The sequence below is a fragment of the Physeter macrocephalus genome, chromosome 19, assembly GCF_002837175.3.
Source record: "Physeter macrocephalus isolate SW-GA chromosome 19, ASM283717v5, whole genome shotgun sequence".
NCBI classification, from domain to species: Eukaryota; Metazoa; Chordata; class Mammalia; order Artiodactyla; family Physeteridae; genus Physeter; species Physeter macrocephalus.
This window is the reverse complement of record NC_041232.1, coordinates 24,824,226-24,843,844: the sequence shown is the minus strand read 5'-3', so window position 1 is coordinate 24,843,844 and position 19,619 is coordinate 24,824,226. Positions and strand designations below refer to the sequence as shown.

General features: G+C 54.8%; 1 pseudogene; it reads right to left on the bottom strand.

The window, feature by feature from the left end:
* LOC102995678 (proton-coupled zinc antiporter SLC30A9, mitochondrial-like) overlaps positions 1–16,859 on the bottom strand; it is a 69,316-nt pseudogene extending 52,457 nt beyond the window's left edge.
* Between the last annotated feature and the right edge of the window lie 2,760 nt (positions 16,860–19,619).

Sequence of the window (19,619 nt, the reverse complement as noted above, 5' to 3'; positions counted from 1 at the left end):
GTGGCCCGTCCAGGTGCTCCCAGGAGGTGCCTTCTGGCTCAGCTCTGACAGCTCCGCGGTCGGAAGGGAGGGGCGGACGGGGCCGGAGATGTCTCCAGAGTCACGGCCGGGCTGCCAGCAAGGGGCCGGGGCTGGAGCTGTACATCGTGGGCCGACTGCAGCCAATGTATGTGCTGAGCTGTTATCCGAGGTAAATCAAGCCAGCTGCCTGCTCGTGGAAGGGTTCTCTTCCCGTTTTGTCAATTGGACAGTAGCTTCGTCTGCAGGGACTGGGGGGTGGCAGTTACTCGGTGACAGAGGACAGCAGGGCAGGGCTCGCACGTGTGCTGCCCCCCTCCAGGCGCAGAGCCGCTCTGTGAAGCCAGCGTTACCCCTGAGAAGCCGCCCGGACCGCACAGCCTCCTCGTCGTGGGAAAGGCCCTGACAGCGGCTGCAGCCAAGGATGGGATCGAGCTGGGCCGATCCACCCAGAATCCCAGGACATCTGGTCGCGGGATACGTGGCTGCTGCCGCAGCTCCTTGATCCTGTTGAACCCGGGCCGTGCAGGGGACCCTGGGGGGAGGGCTGGTCTGTGACGCGAGGCCCCCTCCCCTTCCCAGCGTGCAGGGCAGGATTCCCGATACTTGGGCAGAATCACCGCAGCCGGTACGGACGAGTGACACGCACGCACGCGTGGCTCTTAAGGCCTTCCGCGTGCCAGAGGTTCGGTCTCCGCAGTGAGCCCGTAACGTGTCTTCACTACCACGTACAGGTGAGGAAAGTGAGACACGGAGGTGAGGCGACCTGTCCGGGACGGAGGAGGGGGCCCGGGGCGCGATCTGCAGGTGCTGCCCGGCTCCCCGCGCTCGGGGCTCGCGGAGCTGGAGGGCGCCCCGGGCCTGGCACCCGTCCCGTCAGCGGATGCTGCGGCCACGGCCTGCGAGCACCGCGCCGTCCTGGCGGAGGCCGCGGGGGCTGCAGCCGGGGGGTCACCGCGGGCCGCTCTCGGCCACTCCCGCGCTGCTCGCCCTCCTGAGCCGGGCTGGAGGCCCCTGGCGGCGCCTCTCCTGCCTGCCGTCCAGGCTCTGGTCCCCGCCTCCTGGGCCGCAGGGAGCGGGCGGCATCGCCCCCGGACGCAGCAGCGTGCGCCCCCGGGGCGCTCTGTGCCCCACTCCCGGCCCCGGCCTGCGTGTCCTCGGCTGGACTGCCCTCCCCGTGCCGGGGCCCGCGTGCCGATTCCTGATGCATCCCATCTGCTCTCCGCCCCCTACGGGGACCAAAATCAGCCTGAAGCTGTTTTGTCAGTTCCCCGCGCAGGGCCGCAGACCCCGCCGCCTGGGGCCCCACGTCTCCGGGTTCAGGGCCGCCTGTGGTGACTGGAAATCTCTTCCCGGGAATGGGCTGACGCGGCACCCCCCCCCCCAGGTGATACCCGCCGCGTCAGACCATCCTCGGTGACAGTTCTGCAGATGTGCCAGCGCCCCGTGGCAGCGAGCGCACGCACGTTGCTGTGCGGGAGGCTTGATGGGGACAGTATTTTTTCCTACTAACTTCTGAGCAAAGATAGCTTTTCCCCATAACACAGTCATAAAACCTTCATAAGCAATAATTATGTGTTTCTTATGTGAGTGGTAAATTACCTGTTAAGTAGACAGAAAGCAGCTTAGCCCGCAAACGCCTGGTGTCTTCAATGAACGCAGTAGAGAAGAGTGCCTCCCGCACCTGTTTTGGGGGGTTGCTGCTTCACTGGGGGAGCCGCCCTGGCCCTTGTAGGGCAGGAAGACCCTAGCATCCCTGCGGCTCCGCTTGGGAAGGGGACACCGCGTCGGTCAGCTGTGGCCACAGGAATGCCTCTTAACAAACCACCCAGAGACGCGGTGGCCGAAGCAACAGCCAGTGTTCTCATGGATCTGCAGAGCTGCCAAGCGTCGGCTCGGGGCTCGCTCACGGGTCGGCAGACGGCCGGGGACTGCCTGGTCGGGGCTGAACGTGTCTCACCCTCCTGGGAGCCTGGGCCAGCCTGGGCGCATGCTGACTGGTCTCGGGGCTCGCTCACGGGTCGGCAGACGGCCGGGGACTGCCTGGTCGGGGCTGAACGTGTCTCACCCTCCTGGGAGCCTGGGCCAGCCTGGGCGCATTCTTCCCCCGACGAGAGCAGAGAAGGAAGGGAACAGGACACGTCGGAGGGCTCCCGAGCCCGGCTCGGAATTGCCCCACTGCCCTCCTCCCTGCATCTCGTGGCCAAAGCAAGTCACGTGTTCAAGCCCGAGGTCAAGGGACCAGGGGAGGGTACAGGCACGGGTGAAGGACTGAGAACAAGAACACAGCCTCTCATGGATCAACCTTAAACTTTCGACCTTGTCCCCAGATGGGCTCACACTGCAGTTAGAGGCAGGACTGCAGGGAGAGGAGGTCCCTCATGGACATTTCAAATGCTGCGCCACCCCGAGCTGTGCCACCTGCACCCTTCTGTGAGTTAGTGTGCGAGCGCGAGTGTGTGCGCACATGTGCGTAGAGAACGTCAGCAATCACCTTGTCTGAAGCGGTTGGATTTTCACGACAGTTGACCCCTGAACAACTCGGGTGTTAGGGACACAAAGCACTCGTGCGGTTGACACTCGGTGTATCACTTTACAGCCGGCCCTCTGTCTCCACGGTTCTGCATCCTCAGATTCATCCAGTCATGGATAGGGTAGTACGGTAGTATTTATTTATGAAAAAAAATCTTCATGTAAGTGGACCCACACCGTTCAAACCTATGCTGTTCACGGGTCAACCGTATGTTTCTGAGGGATTACCAATATTTTGTTTTTATTTGGCCGCGTGTGTGACAAAAGAGGAACATAATAAAATAACATTATCACACTTACCAAAAAAAAATACATTTGAATCCAGTTTAATACCTAGGTTATATTCTAATTTTTCCAACTGTTCTCAAAACATTTTCTGCGTTGGTGTGTTATAACCAGGACCCTCCATTACTTTGAAAACTGATGATTAAAGGTCAGGACTTGCCTTCTCCCTGCCTGCCCAGTGGGACCTGTGCTCTACAGGCCCCCCCCGGGGCTCCACGTCACAGGAGAATGACGGTCAAGGTGGAGAGAATGGTAACATTGGAAGGTCGCCGTTTTACAACCCTCGGAGCAACTGACTATTGATCCAGGCCAGGCTCATCAACCGGGGAGGAACCAACAGGTGAAAGATGGATGAACAGGACGCTCACCTGGTGCCAAAGTCCCCACCCCTGCGATTTCCTCCTGGTCACTGGAGAGACGGCTGGTGTCACCTGATCCAGGACCACCCCGGCATCACGCATGAGCTCCTGTCCCCCTGCGGCTCCTGACGTCGCGCAAGGAGGTGAACTGCTACCATGTCAGCATGTAAACGACCCCAAAGTGTACAACTGTGGTTGCTTCGTTGGGCTGCTCCTTTGAAGGTTTGCTAGGCTTTTAACCTCCCACGAAATTCAAACAATGGCGTTCACCCGGGCTTGTCTAGACGCCTCAGATGCCAGGATCCTGGAGGGGAAATGTGAACCCACTGTGTGTGTGAGAGAGGGTGAGGGGTGGCAGGAGATGCCTGTCCCCATCACGGGGACATGGGCACAGAGCCAGGAACTCCTGCGTCCCAACAGTGCAGTGCCTTCTGTTGAGACTGGACGAATTGTACTCCTTTGTAATTTAGTGAGGTGGGATTGGAAGATCTCCGAGAACAGGGTTTGGGGAAATAAGTAAGCGAATAAGTGAGGCAAAGTACAATTTGTATTTCAGACTGGCTCTTGAGTGTGGGGGCAAAACTTAGGAAAGGAAGAGGGAGAGAGGGGACAGCAAGCTAGGACAAGGGACGAAGGTCTCGTCAGACAGAGAAGAGCAGAGCTGGACCCTGGCTGGGCCTCCGGTTGGAATAAGCCCCAGACGCGGGGTCTTGCCCAAGGCCCGTCCCCATGGTTGGAAGCAGATTTCCTCGGGCCCTGGGCCGCCTCCAAACAGCTGACCGATTCCGCTCGGACCCCAGGAGCGCGGCCTGTCTGGGGGGTGTCTGGCGCGATTGCCCGGATCCCGTCCTGTGGTGGGGACCGCGGCCGCACCCCCAGCATCGTGCTTCCCAGACTCCAGTCGAGGCCCAGCCTCCTCCCCAGGCCTGCCTCTCCTTCACTTAGTTCTCCCTGAAAACCAGGTTGGGGGCATCGGTGTCCTGACCAGGAGGCTCCCACACCCCAGGGCGTGCTGACTGCAGGCAGGGAGACACTGGGGGGCCTCGGGGGAGTCTGGTCAGAGGCCGCACTCAGGAGGGTCCCGGGGCTGCGTTCCTGTGTGGCCATGAGCGCCCCTCCGACGCCAGGCGAGACACTGAACCCCCGCCTCCTGACACGAGAGGTCGGGATCCGGAGGCCCTGGGCCTCAGACAGGAGGGAAGACCCAGCGGTGGTGTAGCTGCACCGAGGCGTGGTTTAGGAGGACCCTGCCCTGGCGTGAGAGGGGCGTGAGGCTGTGCTGAGCGCTGTCCCTGCCGCGTGGCCGAGAGCAGGGGACGCCCGCCTGGGGCTGGAGGAGGTGGGGGGGCTGGAGGAGGTGGGGGGGGCTGGAGGAGGTGTGTCCTGACCAGGAGGCTCCCACACCCCAGGGCGTGCTGACTGCAGGCAGGGAGACACTGGGGGGCCTCGGGGGAGTCTGGTCAGAGGCCGCACTCAGGAGGGTCCCGGGGCTGCGTTCCTGTGTGGCCATGAGCGCCCCTCCGACGCCAGGCGAGACACTGAACCCCCGCCTCCTGACACGAGAGGTCGGGATCCGGAGGCCCTGGGCCTCAGACAGGAGGGAAGACCCAGCGGTGGTGTAGCTGCACCGAGGCGTGGTTTAGGAGGACCCTGCCCTGGCGTGAGAGGGGCGTGAGGCTGTGCTGAGCGCTGTCCCTGCCGCGTGGCCGAGAGCAGGGGACGCCCGCCTGGGGCTGGAGGAGGTGGGGGGGCTGGAGGAGGTGGGGGGGGCGCTGGGGCCCAGCGTCACACCTGTGAGCTGCCGGGGGGCCTCGGCGGGAGCAGTCGTCACGGTGTCACCCTGCTGCACCTGACGTCACCCTCCTTCCACCCATCCTGCTCAGCTCGCCCCTCGGTCACCGGTGCCCATAGGGAGGCAGCGGTTTGCATACAGCGTCAGACACGCAGACACACGGCGCGGAGGCCTCCAGTCAGCTGTCTGCAGCCGCACCTGCTCAGCCCTGCGCATCGAGCTCCTCCCGAGGCCCTGCCCTTCCTAAGCCAGAAGGAGCGCAAACCCCCCAGACCAATGCGTGTCAACGTGGCAGCTGTGATTTACGGTGAGTTTATTTTCTTCTCTGTTATATGCGTTCTTTTATATTTAAAATTTTATTTACTTTTCTTATTGAAGTCTAGTTAATGTACAGTATTATAAATTATAGGTGTACAATATAGTGATTCACATTTTTAAAGGTTATACTCCATTTATAGTTATTTATAAAATTAAGCTGTATTCTCTGTGCTGTACAATGTATCCTTGCAGCTTATTTTATACCTGATAGTTTGGACCCGTTACTCCCCGATTCCCTTCCCCGTTGCTCTCCCCACTGGTAACCACTAGTTTGTTCTCTATCTCCGTGAGTCTGCTTCTTTTTTGTTATCTTAACGTTTGTTGTATTTTTTAGAATCCACATATAAGTGATATTAGTATTTGTCTTTCTCTGTCTGACTTATTTCACTTAGCTTAATGCCCTCCAAGTCCATCCACGTTGCTGCAAATGGCAAAATTTCATTCTTTTTTTATGGCTGAGTAGTATTCCACTCCACATCTTCTTTATCCATTCAACTGTTGATGGACACTTAGGCTGCTTCCACATCCGGGCAATTGTAACTAATGCTGCTATGAACATTGGTGTGCATGTATCTTTTTGAATTAGTGTTTTTGTTTTCAGATATATACCTAGGAGTGGAATTGCTGGGTCACGTGGTAGTTGTCTTTTTCGTTTTTTGAGAAATTTCCATACTGTTTTCCATGGTGGCTGCACCAATTTACATTCCCACCAAGAGTGTAGGAGGGTCCCATTTCCCCACATCCTCACTGTAGTTGGTTAATTTTAGTGAACAGAGAGTTAACCCCACAGAGCAATAAAGCCAAGACCTCCCCCCAGACAGAGGCTCCCCTCAGCAGGAACCAGGGTTCTCAGCATCTACTTCCCCTGCCCCAGCCGCTGGGACAGGCCGGTTCCCTGGAGCAGGCCCCGCCCACGGGAAGCGCCCACCCCGCCCCACCACGCATCTGCCTCAGGCTCCTCTCTGTGCGTTCAGCGCTTGGCCCCCACCCGCCCTTTCCTCCTGCCAGTGACCATTCACAGCATCGTGTGCTTCCCATCCTCAGCCCCAGTGAGAGCCCGGAGTCAGCCAGGGCTCCAGCCATGTGTGTCCCTGCGTCACTGTCACCCTGTCACCCCACCTGAGACCAGCAACGTGAATGGGGGGTTCCGTGCAGTCAGCCCTGCGGTCAGTCTGTCCTGCAGGAGGTGACGTGGGGACAAGCACAGGTGAGAAGGGCCTGCCCTCGGCCAGCCTGTGGTCCAGGTGCAGAGCCAGGGAGACCCATGTGCGACCTCGCCCTTCAGGGTAAAGGACGCAGAGCGGGCTGTGGGGTCCAGGGTTCTCGGTGCCACAGCAGACACCCTCTCTGTCTTAAGGACAGAGGGAAATCATGCTCTGCTCTCAGGGCTCACAGAACTGCCGGGGACCCAGAAAACAGGCCCTTCTCCGGAGGCCAGGCAGCAGGGACCCTGCAGAGGTCACACCCAGGCACCCCTGCCCATGCACCCCACTGACCGCCGCGTGACCGCTCCAGCTCTGCTCCCCTCACTTGAGCCCCTAGTCCCGGAGCAAGCGCCCCGCTGCCCAAGCCTGGAGCATCTCCCCACCCCCGGGTGCCAGACATGGAGGAGCCTCACGTCTAAAAGGAGCCACACGGGGTCCCTGTGAACGATGAACACGCGGCATTTAACCTGCCCCAGTCCACGCACACCTCTGTGGTTGCTGGTCTGAAGTGTCTACAAACACTCCAGTGAATGTTTTATTCATATACACGTACGCACGTACACACACACAGCTACATTTACTGAACTAATCTCCAGAAACGAAGGCCCCGTCGAGGAGGAGGGGATAGATGGGAAGGGGCCGGGCTGCGTCAGGAGGCACGCCGCAGGCGAGCGTAGGAAGCTCTGCTTGACGATGACACAGTCCCTCCTCCGTGGGCACCGTGTCCTGTGGGAGTGAGGACAGGCTGCTCTGTGGCGGACGACGCCTCCTGCTCGTGGAGCGCCGGTGAGTCTGCAGCTGAACAAAGGCTAAATTAGAGCCCTGGCTCTTTCTGACTTCAGGGAACATTGTGGCAGCCAGTGCCCTATTTTTTCCACAATTGTACAGAAAAACATGTTTTGGAAAACTGGTGATGGGCTTTACTTCCCTTCCTGTGTCAGTTTAAGGCAGCCTCCTAGCTGCCTTCTCCGGGGAAGATCCCGTGACGCCCAAGCTCACAAGGAGGCCTGATGGAAACCAGACTCATTCCCAGGGTTCAGCCGGGTGAGCCGGAGCTTATCACCTCCCGACCGGTGCCTGGAGGCCTGCTGGGCGCTTTGGGCTGAAGCCAGGAGGGCAAGTGGCCAGAGAGACTTTATAGGAAAAGGGAACCAGTCCAGAGCCCAGAGAAACAGGAGCGACGTGGACAGGTCACTGGCACCCATCAGTCACCAGGTATTGATTGGGTCCCCGTGTGGACTCGGCTCTGCGGGGGAAACAAGACACAGAGATGCCCAGATCCAGACCCTCGGCCGACACACACCACGTTCGTGGACTGGAGGATCCGGCAGGGTGTGCTAGGTTATGCTGCAGTAGCAAACAACCCCAGGTCTAGTAGTCACAAAAACAGAGGCTAGTCCTTGCTCAGGCTTCATGTTCATCTTGTCTTGGCTGTGGATTTGCCCCACATCATTGTCGCTCCAGGGCCCAGCCTACCGAGGCAGCTTCTATCTGGAACACTGCTGTTCACTGCGGCAGGGAAAAGAGTGACACATGGTTCCTAAAGCTTCTATCAGAGGGGACACCCGTCACTCCTGTCACATTCCATTGGTGCAAATTCCAGGAGAGAGGCAGGGGACCTCCCACTGGACTTGGAGCTGAGAGAGTGTGAGGTCCGGAGACGCCGCAGCCATTCTGCGTCCATCAGGGAGAGTGTATCTGAGCATGAAGCTGACCCGGAAGAAGAAACCAGACAGTGAGAGGGAGAGAGGGAAAGTGAGCCCTGATAGCATCACCGGGTCCGAATCCAACCTTGGAGAGGCCAGCTCTGGCCCTAGACTGTGGAGGAGCTTGAATCTGAAACCCTTCATTTTGCCTAAAGCCGGTCAGAGTTGGGTTTTCTGTCCTTTACAACTAAACGAGTTCTAGATGCACAGAGCACTTAGGGCTCGGGTTGGCCTTTCTCAGGACACAGGACTGGGCAGGTGGAGAGTCCTCTGATGGAGGGTGGCCTCCTCACAGGCAGGGACTATGGACAAGCAGGACGGTTAGGGCCTCAGCTCTGGATTCTGATGGCCTGTAGTGAAGCCTGGCTTCTCACCTGTGCAACCTCTACCTCACCTTCTCTATGCCTGAATCAGGGACATAACAGAACGTACCTCATGGGGTTGCTATGGGATTATGGACGCCAGACACGTAAATAGTAAATGCCTGGTGCCTGTCAGTGCTCAAGAAAGGTCAGCGGGGGTGTCTCTGTGTCCCCAGTACCCATCCAGCGTCTGGAGTGAGAAGTTTCTCGGGAAATGTGACAAGGCATTAAGCGGGATCATTTATGAGCTATGACCCACGTGGGGAGGGGGTCTCCCATAGGAGGCAGGTCAGGAACTGACGACCATGAACAGGTGGGGTTCCTATGGGACGTGGGGGACTGGGGTGCAGACGCTCGCCCCACTGAGCAGCGAGGAGGACAGGTGGGAGAGGCCGGCTGGTGTCACCTGTGAGGGCTTCACATCACGAGGCACAGGTAGATGGGTGAGAGCGGGCATGAGATGTTACAACATAGTGTCCAGTGGAAGAAGCAGTTATGAAATAACACATGCCGTATTATCCTGTGTTTGGTGAAAGAAAAGTTTTGCATACCTTTGAATAAAAACAAAGAAGGAGAACCATCAAAATATTACTAGTGAACATGAATTATTCGTTTTTTCTCTTCTTATTCTATAAATGATTGTTTAGTCTTAATTTCATAATGTCTGAATATTTACCTTGTATCTGAATAATATATATATAATTTGTAAAAAGTTATTTTATAGAGAAACTAGTTAAGCCAAACCACAAAGGAAAAAAAGGACTCTGCTTTCTCAAAGAAATCAACGACATGAAAAAGAAAGACTCTTATTAAGGAAAAAGGAAGACGGGAGGGGCAGTGATGACAATGGTGTTGATATGAGGGTGATTATGATTGTGGAGAAGATAACGGTAATGGTGATGACAAGCTTAGTCCTGTCACTCACCGGCGTGTGTCCTTGAACACGGAATGGCCCACTCTGTGCCTCAGTTTCCTCATCCGAAAACTGGGCATAAACTCTCCCCACATCAGGGTGAGGACTGAGTGAACTGCTCCTGTGATCAGAGCTCCTCTAGCATGGCCGGCACTGAGTGAACATCGTTCAGGTTGGTCTTCTCATCTGCACATTGGCCAGGGGAGATGGGGGTCCTTTCCTGGGGCTGGGGTCTCAGAGGGGACAGTGGCAGAGGCCACTCCTTCCTGGGCTGCCTAGGAAGGGGGCGTGCTCACAGGGAGGTTGGTTTGCTCCTGTCAGCTGTCAGTGGGGAAGCCCAGTCTGGGTCTGTTACACAGATGCTGTTCTAGGTCCCTGTCCGCATCTTGCTACAGCAGGAAAATTGTGTAGGTTTAGAGGCTAGATTCTCTGTAAGAAAAGATAATGGAGTCTCCAGCAGGGAGATCAGATGGAGAGTGAGTTCCCTTTCAGAGGTGCCGGCACAGTCGCCTTGTGGGGGAAGACAGGCTTCTCTGCTTCAGTCTTATTTCATTCAAATTCAGTATCTCTCAGTTGCCCACATCACACGCTTACATCCAGAGCCGGGGGCCCCACGCTGGGGGGGGGGGCAGCAGATGCCTGTCAAACGCGAATGATGCCATGGCCATGTCGTTTCTGTGGGCTGCGACGTGAGGACATTGAGAGACCAGGAATTTCAGGTGATAAACACCTCCTCCCTGAGCCGGTGCCATCATCAGGGTTAACAACAGGCTGTCCCTGGACATTCTGGGGAGGTGCTTAGGGCCCTAGAGTCTATCCAACCGGAGCGCTGCCTCTGTGGTCCTCAGGACAGTGCTGCAGGTGGTCAGTGTCGGGAGGGGACAGCAGCAGCGCTGTGAGCGTCCAGAGCTGGGGAGAGATGCTAGCAGGGCCTTCCTGAGAAGGTGGACCCGAGGGAAGTCTGGAGGATGAGCATGTTGACAGAGGCTTAGGGGCAGCGAAGGACATTCTGGGAACAGCTGAGGTGAGGACACAATCCCAGTGATGGAGAGCAAAGACTGTCGAGGGAGATCGGGGGCGTGTTGTGCAAAACAGAGAGTGGGTAAGCGCCTGGATGTCGGACCAGGCTGGTGGGTCTGAGCCCAGACTCTGCAGCTCACTACCTATTCAACATTAGGTGTCTCTTAACCTCTCTGCGCTTCAACTTCTTCATCATTCAAGTGGGGATGGTGACACTATCTTATAGACTTGTGATGACGTTAAAAGAGTAATAGATTGAAAGCACTTAGAGCAGTGCCAGGACTTGTGAGTATCACATTCAGTGATGGCTGCAATCATGACGACGATGACGACGGTGATGACGTCAGTGATGTTGGTAATGACGGCAGTGATGATAATGGTGGTGACGATGACAATAACAGTGAGGGAAGCAAGCAGCCCAGAATGGATATCATGTCCTTCCAGAATCAAACCCTGAGACTCCCAGAGACTTCTAGAAGCCCCTGATGGTGCTGCTCAGTTCCAGACACATCAGGAAAAAACCACTCTCAGTGACTGAAACAGAGGACCTTTAGAAAAACAGCATTCCTCATAAGAGCTACAGGAAATGCAGTTAAGTCATCACAATTAAATCTCTTTCAGTCTAGACACAAATAATGAGATTTCATAAAATTATAATTTGAAGTGCAATATACTATAGAATGTCTGACTATCTCTCAAATGTGATTTTCTTCCCTTGTAATTGATTGGTGGGATAGACACACCAAGGTATGAATAGTGTTTACAGCTGAGCGTGGACGGAAGCTGATGTCCCCAACGTCAGAACACCCCGCTGATGCACACCTGATACACCCCAGGTCACCAACCCGGGTCACAGCCCGTGGCTGACCCGCTCTGCCCTGTGGAAGGCAAAGGTGCCCCCTGCCGGCACACACTGCCCCGGTTCAATGCTGGTCCCCAGCTAAAAAGCCGTTAGCATTTGGTCCATATTGATCTGCAGCCACGGGGGCTCAGCTGAGTGATCCTCCCTGAGAGAGGCAGGACCACAGGCATCTCATCTGGCCTGGAGCTGGGACTTCTCATCACCGGATCCAATCTCCCCAAACCAGGCTCCCGGGGCTCGTGGATATTTAATTCAGTTGCAAGGTTTTCTGCAGCACGAGGGGAGCAAAGCCAGGCAGGCTTGGTTCAGTCCTCTGGCTCTAGGGGCACAAGACAAAAAAGCAGCTTTGGGGCCAGCACCCTCACCTGTGTCTTTGCGGGTCTGTGTTCTCTGTATAAATAGGGATGTTTCTGAATTTGCGCATGGGAGTCTGTGTGTGTGAGCATCTGCGATGTGTGCGTCTAAGTGTGCAGGTGTGTGTCTCGGTCCTTGCACAGGGCATGTGCATGTCTGCCTACCTTGTGACAACGACATGTTTTCTCTGGACAAGTCGTGGCCTCCTGGCCTGGCCTCCCCTCCGCCCCTCTTGAGCCCAGCAGCAGGACATTCATGTAAAGGATAAACCAGATCACCGCACTCCCTGGTTAAGTCCTCCCAGGGCTTCTACATCATCAGGGTTGGTAACTGTAAGGACAGGAACCCCTGCAGCTGGGTGAAGGGGAAAAGGAGCGCGTTTCACTGTCCCTGAGCCTTCATGTGCGCGCAGGTCTGGGCGGGGTCCGAGCCTGAGCATTTCCAACCGCCCCAGGTGAAGCCGCCAGGTGGGCGGCCAGGGTGCATGTCAGGAGGCTCTCAGGCCCCTCGTGGGGACGCCTGCCTCACACCAGGGCCACACAGCCAGACCCCGCCGCCGCCGCCGCTGGCCCCGAGAACTCGACCTTTTCTCTCCACCCACCCCCCGAGGCCTGGCTCCCCGCCAGCTCCACCGCCTTCACCGCTTCTGCCAGCTCCACCTTCTCTCTTCCGGAGCAGAGGCTCACGGGAGGCTTCGGATTGGTGGGCCGGGGTCACATGACGGGGCCCCGCTGCAAGGGAGGCTGGGACACGGCCCTCTGGTGTGCGCCCTGGGAAGTGAGACTTCTGGGGAGGGAAATGTCCCCTGGGAAGGGAGGTCTCAGAGGCAGCCGGGGGCTGCACGACGTCCACGCCAGCTTCTCCCACGGCCACACCCCGGCCGCAAGACTCACAGGCCCTCCGCCCACACCTCACCACGCTCCACACAGACCCAGGGTTCCCCCTGGGAGGACGGCTGCGGGGATAAAGCGGATCCGCTGTGTTTGATCCTTACGGCGTGTGAGCCGCTGTGCGGGGCGCTGTGTGCGGCTTCTTCTCGAAGTCTCGCTGAAGTGCCCTTTCTCTGACAGCGTGGTCGCAGTTCTTGACGCCAGCATGTAAAAAGCATCGGGTGTGATGGTACAACGCTGAGCTTTCACTTAAATGGCATTTTTAAAGCGCCTGACCCTCAGCCAACACGTGGACAGTATCTCAGGTCGTGGGGATGGAAGGGGGTGGGGTGAGCAGAGGCCACAGCTTCACTCAGGTGAAGGGAGAGTAAGTTTGGAATCGGGTGGGAGCGGAGAGGACGGAAGCCAGCGATGGGGGAGGCAGAGACGGTGAGGGCAGAGCTGTCGGGGGAAGGAGGAATCAGCGTTGAGCCGAGCGAGCTGAGAATCAAAGCATAAAAGAAAAATCTCTGTTCCCCAAAGTAAGGCTGTCTTTCCTCTTCCTGCCTATGAGCAGAGTAGATGTCTCTTTAGTTGGTGTGGTTATCTGAATAAAGGGGAATAAGATGTGGAATCATGATAAAAATAAGAGCTATACTTCTTGAAAATATTTTTTAACCTAAAGTATGTGAATGTACAATTGTTTGCTAATATTTTGAGTATGGATTTGATAACTGGAGTTGGGCTTTCTTTCTGTTACCTCAGCACAGCCATCATATAGTTTTTAGGAGCTATAGTTCTAGGGTTTTGTTTTTGTTTTTTTTCAAATAAGATGATGAAACTTACCATCTCGGTACAAAATCCTTCAAAGTTTTTACCCAGTTCTCTACAGTTGCTTCATCCAAACTTAATTCGAAAGGACTTTTTAAAGCATCTCTCTTTATTGAGTAAACCTAAGGCTTCCAATTCAGGTTTCATAGAAAGAACAACCCCATTTTGCCCTATTATCTTATTCACCTCTGATGATTTATTAAAGTATCTAAACTCAATAGCAGATACAACTGGCATGAGCAGGGTGGGGACAGACACACTGATTCTTGGTCAGTCAGCACCTCCCCCAGCAGGAGCAGATGTGGCGGGACTGGAGAGGGGCTGACCCAGCCCTGGGTCATCGTGCGCAGAGGGAACCGCAAGTCAACGTGGGGAGCTCACTGTGTGGGTGTCGACCAAGGAACCTTCTCCCAAGCTACGATGCGGCACACAGCGGGATCCTGGCACACACTCATCTAGGTGTTAATTCCAGATATCTACACTCAGCAACGGGGAGGGGGAGGGGGAGGGGGAGGGAGAACTATGTAAACCGTTTGGGTCATTCCTGTCAAGGAGTCCACACCCCAAATGCAGAGGAGTCGGGGGATGGGCATCTGCTGTCCCCTCATCTGTCTCCAGGGGGTGAGTATCTCATCATTCTGACGTGAACCAGTGTTTAAAATTATGTTTTCATTCACAACGGCCCTACAAACAGGCATGTATTTCATCTTATGTTCAACAGAGAGAGAAAAAAAATCCAGCTGTGATCTGTTCCAGTACTGGGTAACTTGTAATTTTTAAGCGAACTCAATTTAAATCTAAACCTCGAGTAAGGTAGGACTCTCCCATGTTGTCATTATTTCCGTGGCCCGTGTGTCTTAGGCGGCTCCCCCCACACCATGCTCCATCCTGGGCGCTGAGGGCCCACCAGCTGGGAGGGGAACTCGCTTGTGTGGGGTCCTGGCTCCACCCCTCCCTGGATGTGTGGCCAACTCTGTAACCTCTCTGTGCCTCAGCTTCCTCGTTGGTGAGTGTGGATGAGAGCAGAACCTACCTCACTGGGAGAGGATGGAATGAGATAATCCATCTAAGCCCCTTAGCACAAGGCCTGTCACCCAGGAGATGCTCCATAAATGTGGTGGTTATTAACTTCACGTTCACAAGATGGACTTTGCAGTAAAGGGTGCAGAAATAATTTTGAACTCTGTCATGCTATATTTCAGGGCACTTGTGAATGAAGCACTAGATTTCAAAGGCTTTTATCACATGCTTTCTCATATCTATGACCCTGGACTCAGATATTTCTTCATGTTAATGTATGTATTTTTTTTGTCGCCTGGCTGCCTCGACCCATATTTCTTATCCCCTCAGTCCTAATGCTTAAGCCTAGACTTTAGAAGAAGAACAGGAACAGGATATAATGATAACGTAAAAATAATACCATTGTATTTTTTTCTCTTGGATCAAGCTTGATTTTCTGGTTCCCTATAACCTCGCCTTTCACACCTGCCTGTGGGCATTAACATTTAGTCAGAACATCCCTTTCATTTCCCGCCTGTCGTCTGGAAGGAGAGAGTCTCCCTGAGTCGAGTCCACTCACTTGAGATGATTTTCACTTTATACCCGAGGGAGAGCTGACGTTGCTCAACCTTGTCAGTGTTCCCTCGGCGTCACCGTCAGTCAGTATCACCTCTCTCTCTCTCTCATTTCTCTTGCCCATAGTCACGCATACAAGGCAAACCACTCACTGACCCCAGATGCAGTGGGCCATCGCTCTAGGACTCCTCCAGCCTTACAGCAGGGTGTCTCCCCTTACCTGGTTTCTGGGTGTACCCCACACTTACTCTCCCACCTGCCACCATCCAGGACACCCTGCTCTCTGAGACCTCAGATCTTTCAGGAAGGTCCACCCCCTCCAGCCCACAGGACAGCGCTGCTGCTTCTCCCAGATCCAGGGAGATGCCAAGGATGAGGCCTGCAGCTACGGGACACAGCAGAGGTTTGTCACATTGGACATTGAGAGCGCAGCCAGTCTTCTGGGAATCCAACTGATAATGTTTGAGGTGAAGCCAAAATGACCTCCCTCCTGGAATCCACATGGTGCAGGCCTCCTCTCTGCCCCTCGCTGTCTCTGCCTCCTGGAATCTCTGACACGTGGGTTGACCTGCAGGACTTGATCTTCCCACTGCTGCGCACACCCAGCACCCAGGGAGGACCTGGCCTACAATACAGAGTCAGCAATGTCAGTAGAAAGAGTGAATGTCGGGGAAATTGGGGAGGGGGCCAAGGTCCGGGGTCTACCGTCCATGTCCTGGTCATGCCCGTCCCTCAGACACAGCCTCAGCATCATCCTAAGAAGTAGTTGTGGGTCTTTAGAGGGCAGAGGTCCCCTGTTACGGGCCACAGAGGATGTTCTGGGATCAATACCAGTGAAAGGCTGTCATATTTTAACAACTGATGGATTAGATTGGGCCCACCTGGATAATCCAGAATGCACTCTGTATTTCAAGGTCTGGACCCCTAATCACATCTGCAAGCCCCCCTCTCCCGGGTAAGGTAACACCGTCACAGGTCCCGGGGATCAGGGTGTGGACACCTTTGGGGCCACTATTCTCCCAGCCACACCCTCATGGACTGGAATCAAGGTTCTCCCCCTCCATTTCCCTGATGGGATGCTGTGCTGTGACTTGATGAACTGCTTCTCTGTCTCCATCCTCTGACTTGAGGGTCAAACCTTCTCAAGGTCAAGAAGGGTCTCAAATGTCCAAAGGTCCATTCAGTGAATATGAATTGATGCCAAGGTGAATCCTCAGGACACCCACGGGCAGGTGGTGACAGGAAACTATGGACCAGGAGGGCCTGGGGCGCTGGTGAGAGTGTGCCCCACGAGGGGGTGTCCGCTGCTCGGCACCAGCCACGGCTGCCACGTGGCGTGGGTCTCAGGGATCAGCCGTGTGGGATCTGAGCCCTGACTGCTCAAGAACGTGCAGAAATGAGCACTTTAGGCAAAACTTCTTAATTTTCGAGCGTTGGACACTAACTCAGATTCAGCACTGACCAGGTTAAGCAAACACCTGGGGGTCCCCCAGCCTGGGTCCTGCAGTTTACAATCTCTGCTCTGGGAAATTTCTTATTTGACAAATCAGCCCAGAGCCTCCCTCCCGGGCCGCAGGGCAATATTGTTAAGACCAGATCTGGTTTGGGCCAGTCACGCCACACCCCTCAGAGGCTCTCTCCACCCCCTCTGAGGCTCACCAGCCCCTCCGCAGAGCAGTTCTCAGTCACCCAGTGCGTTCACACCCTGAGCCCTGGTCCCCATGGTTCCCACACCTGCGATGTCCTCTCCCCTCATCAGCCTGGAGAATCTCCCTTCATGCAGCCCCTCCTCCAGGAAGCCTTTCTCGGCTTCACCAGGGAACTCTGGAGCACTCTCCTCTGGGCCAGCATTCCCCATAGCAGATGTGTCACTGTGCACAGTAACTGCCCGTGGAGTAACCAGGAAATGTTTACTTATCACCTACCTACGCCAACCACCTTCTCAGTCCTGAGGACACAGCCATGAGCAGGGCACACCAGGCTCAGTCTCAGAGACAGCGATGCCAGCTATGGAGGGAACTAAGTGAGAGGAAGTGGTGGAGGGTGTTTAGCGCAATGGACCAGCACAGTCACGTGCGAAACAGTGCAGAGACCATGAGTGAAGGGAACGGAGGGAGGGGAAGGTCTGTAGGCTGATTCAAGTTCCCGACCTTCCGAACTCCTGCACCCTGACTTGAGCTCACTTCTCGTCTGACATACTTAGAGAAAGGATCACAATATTCCAATGTCAGTTCAGGGGTCTGTGTTAGCATGTCAGTGTGGCTGCTTCACCTGAGGCCCCATAGCCTTGTCTGAGCAAGATCAGAGGTTGGCCCCATCTCGTAGGAAAGTTGAGGCTGGCAGGGGGTCCAGGGGCCCTTCCAGCTCACTGCTCTGCCTTCCCTGGGGCATCACCTAGTCCACAAGGCCGAGCCTGGGACCCCCATCCCCATGTCTGCAACCCAGCCTGCAGGAAGGGAAAGGGACAGGAAGTGGAGGGCAGTCATCTTCCTTATAAGGAAGTCACTGGAAGTGAGAGCATCACACCTGCTGCCATCCCATTGGCCAAGACTTAGTCGCATGACCACACCTCACTGCAAAGGGGCCTGGGGAATGTAGTCTCCAGCTCAGGGGCCATGCATCCAGCTAAATTCAGGGGCTCTGTTAAAATACACTACCATGTGTAAAATAGATATTACTGTGGATTTCCTCTTTTATAGCTGTTAGCAGTTGCATTATGTATTGAGGTGCTCCTATGTTGGGTACATATATGTTTATAATTGTTATATCTTCTTCTTTCATTGATCCCTTGATCATTATGTAGTGTCCTTCCTTGTCTCTTGTAACATTCTTTATTTTAAAGTCTATTTTATCCGATATGAGTATTGCTACTCCAGCTTTCTTTTGATTTCCATTTGCATGGAATAGGTTTGATTGCTATGTTTCTCGGCATATTTCTCCTTGGGTTTATCCTGTATGGGATTCTCTGTGCTTCCTAGACTTGGGTGGCTATTTCCTTTACTATGTTAGGGAAGTTTTCAACTATAATCTCTTCACATATTTTCTGGAGTCCTCTCCCTCTCTCTTCTCCTTCTGGGACCCCTATAATGTGAATGTTATTGCGTCTAATGTTGTCCTAGAGGTCTGTTAGGCTGTCTTCATTTCTTTTCATTCTTTTTTCTTTATTCTGTTCCGCAGCAGTGAATTCCACCATTCTGTCTTCCAGGTCACTTATCCGTTCTTCTGCCTCAGTTATTCTGCTATTGATTCCTTCTAGTGTAGTTTTCATTTCAGTTATTGTATTGTTCATCTCTGTTTGTTTGTTCTTTAATTCTTCTAGGTCTTTGTTAAACATTTCTTGCATCTTCTCGATCTTTGCCTCCATTCTTTTTCTGAGGTTCTGGACCATCTTCACTATCATTATTCTGAATTCTTTTTCTGGAAGGTTGCCTATCTCCACTTCATTTAGTTGCTTTTCTGGGGTTTTATCTTGTTCCTTCATCTGGTATGTAGCCCTCTGCCTTTTCATCTTGTTTCTCTTTCTGTGAATGTGGTTTTTGTTCCACAGGCTGCAGGATTGTAGTTCTTCTTGCTTCTGCTGTCTGCCCTCTGGAAATTTCTTATTTGACAAATCAGCCCAGAGCCTCCCTCCCAGGCCTCAGGGCAATATTGTTAAGATCAGATCTGGTGTTGGCCATTTACGTTACACCCCTCAGAGGCTCTCTCCACCTCCTCTGAGGCTCACCTGCTGCCCCAGCCCCTCCGCAGAGCAGTTCTCAGTCACCCAGTGTGTTCACACCCTGAACCCTGGTCCCCATGGTTCCCACACCTGCGATGTCCTCTCCCCTCATCAGCCTGGAGAATCTCCCTTCATGCAGCCCCTCCTCCAGGAAGCCTTTCTCGGCTTCACCAGGGAACTCTGGAGCACTCTCCTCTGGGCCAGCATTCCCCATAGCAGATGTGTCACTGTGCACAGTAACTGCCCGTGGAGTAACCAGGAAATGTTTACTTATCACCTACCTACGCCAACCACCTTCTCAGTCCTGAGGACACAGCCATGAGCAGGGCACACCAGGCTCAGTCTCAGAGACAGCGATGCCAGCTATGGAGGGAACTAAGTGAGAGGAAGTGGTGGAGGGTGTTTAGCGCAATGGACCAGCACAGTCACGTGCGAAACAGTGCAGAGACCATGAGTGAAGGGAACGGAGGGAGGGGAAGGTCTGTAGGCTGATTCAAGTTCCCGACCTTCCGAACTCCTGCACCCTGACTTGAGCTCACTTCTCGTCTGACATACTTAGAGAAAGGATCACAATATTCCAATGTCAGTTCAGGGGTCTGTGTTAGCATGTCAGTGTGGCTGCTTCACCTGAGGCCCCATAGCCTTGTCTGAGCAAGATCAGAGGTTGGCCCCATCTCGTAGGAAAGTTGAGGCTGGCAGGGGGTCCAGGGGCCCTTCCAGCTCACTGCTCTGCCTTCCCTGGGGCATCACCTAGTCCACAAGGCCGAGCCTGGGACCCCCATCCCCATGTCTGCAACCCAGCCTGCAGGAAGGGAAAGGGACAGGAAGTGGAGGGCAGTCATCTTCCTTATAAGGAAGTCACTGGAAGTGAGAGCATCACACCTGCTGCCATCCCATTGG